A 2,643-nucleotide genomic window follows, 5' to 3' on the forward strand; every position below is an offset into this window, starting at 1 on the left:
AGTTCAAGAATATAGAGAAGGCTAGGGATCTGGAATCCTTTTTGACAATATTACTTTCAATAAATAAACTCGGTGATTCTTGATTAAAGATTAATATGATAGAGTAGTTCTAATCATGGAGTATACAATCTAAAAACATGAATTCAACATCTAAGTATTTATCGTGCCGGTTACGTCTACGACAAATCAAACATCGAAACAATCCATGCATCAATATATATATAAACCATAAAAGATCTATCTAATAAATAAATATTCAAGAATTCAAAACATACCAATGGATATAAAACAATTAGAATAAAAGTTTAGAGTATACTTGATGAAAGCAACATGACAAGGATTCATCCATCACCCTTTGCCAACGGAATTAGCAAACCATTACAAACATCAACATCCCTCCCTTTCTCACTCTCTATTTTTTTCTTCTTTTTATTTTCGGAAACAGGGCATCCCCTGTTTCCCTTTCTCTTCTTCTTTCTTGTTTTCTTCCACTACAGCAGCCCGGCGCCTCTGTTTTTCCGAATGAGAGATCCCCTTTCCAGTCAAGAAGGCCCTCTTCATATAGATCGCCCCAGAGCCCATGGAATCGATGGTTCCACTGATCGCGCGTGGGGAGGATCGGATGCCGAGGATCGTGCATTGCGGACGGCTGGAACGGAGGAAGAAGCGGGCTGCTGGGAGGTGCTGTGGGTGAGGCGAATGACAGGGCGGTGATGCTGCTTGATCCAAAAGCTAGGATCGGTTGATATGCCTGGGAGCCGTGAGATTGGTGGAAGAGGAGCGTGTCACGGATCCGGCGCTGAGAACGGATGCCACGGATCATGCGTGGGAGGCAAAAAATGTGGAGCGGATGCTTTGCAGATGGCTGGGGAGGTCTGATCCGGGTTCGGAAGAAGGGGATCACGGGCTCGGAAGATGTGGAGATGATCGCGGGTGGAAGAAGGCTGCCGCGGGATGCTCACGAATGGCTAGAATGGAGGAAGAGCAGGCGCTGATGGAGTTGCAAATCCGACGGGCTGCACACGGACGCTGGGAGGATGCTGGAGGGTTGATTCCTAATCCGGAAATTGAAGGATAAAAGTGGAAGGGAGTTGTGGCACGCCTAATCTGGAAGCTGGGATGATGAAGAATAGACGGATGTGTGGGATGGTGGGCATGCTACTATGAACCGCAGGGACCATTGGATCCTTCCGGATAATGAATCTAGCTCCTTTGGTTGCTGTTCCATTAGACTGAGCTTGGTTTGCTAATGCTCCTTCTGGTGTGCAAATGGGGCTGACCCTATGCGCATTTAAACTCTGATCTGTGCCAAATAAAAAAATATGAAATTAATGCAACACTTTTATCTTTATTTGTTAGCAATAATATTAATTTAAGCAGCGTGTAGATCACACTTTTGTGCTCTCATCACACCCCCAACTAGCTTATTGTAGTCTCTAGCAATTAACGAGCAAACGAAAAAAAAATGAGGGTACAAAAAATGTGGTCTAACCTATGACTTCTTTTTATTATTATTATTATTTTTTTAAGCTAAAGACATAAAACTAGGATACATACCTATTTTCGTAGGGCATTACGATTGCACTTAGCACGTGCAACAAGCCGTTAAACCCCTAGGTTATCCTAGTGGATGAGTGTTGTCTCGTGAGGGTTTTCAGGGATGTTACCCACAAACATCATGAATGATATGACATGAGATCCTGAAAATATGAAATAAAGCCTAAGCTAATACACATGTAATTGATTAATATATATTTTCAAGTACGGCAACTTTCAAAGCAAGGAAAATATGAAAGTGCAATGTGCATAAAATAGTATGACTTTCTCAGAGTACTAATACCTCCACCACAATATGGCACTGCTTGAATTTTAGGTGTACTACTCAAGTTCACAAGTGTTTACTACAGTTTATTAGAGTCTGATCCATCAAATTTGCGGAATATCTCATGTTGTCTACAATTGTCAAGAGTGGTTCGCATAAAAAGAAGGAGCTATCAATCCCAACTAAATATCTAAAGTACACAGAGGTCCCATACAATGGAGTCAAACCAGCCATTACCACATGTCACTGGGTTCAGCCCGACCAACCCTATTCATGCTTATTTTTATTTTTGAATACATATGATGATTACATTAGTCTAACCCTCTTAGGCTCTAGCAAGGTCCATGTAGCGAGTTTTCGGGCAATGACTCTTGATCCAGTTGGCTCAAGGCATTAGGTGAAACACCCCTCGGGCTTAATTACTCGAACCAGACTACGCAATAAGGTTAGACTTGTCATCTCCTTATGTATCATTATTATTTTTTTTTTCTTTTAAATAGAGAAGGTAAACTAAACCATATAATGTAACTGTGTCGTGACTATAGGTCAACCAAGGTCGGAACATAAGATACTTAGATGATCTAGCCGAAATATTCAACCTCTATCTTTATGTGAAAACCAAATAATGAACCTTATAGTACGGACAAGGATACTCGTACTTCTTTTACAGATATGGCTTAATAAAAATGCATTAAACAAATATGGACTCCTAAGAACTTTCTATAATCATTAAGTACATGTGCGGGGATCTAATAATAGATCTCTGATCAGTCATATTATGCATGTGTTCCTTGCCTTAATAGTTGCACAAATACATGTGC

This window comes from Phoenix dactylifera, unplaced genomic scaffold (genome assembly GCF_009389715.1).
Source record: "Phoenix dactylifera cultivar Barhee BC4 unplaced genomic scaffold, palm_55x_up_171113_PBpolish2nd_filt_p 001610F, whole genome shotgun sequence".
Lineage (NCBI taxonomy): Eukaryota > Viridiplantae > Streptophyta > Magnoliopsida > Arecales > Arecaceae > Phoenix > Phoenix dactylifera.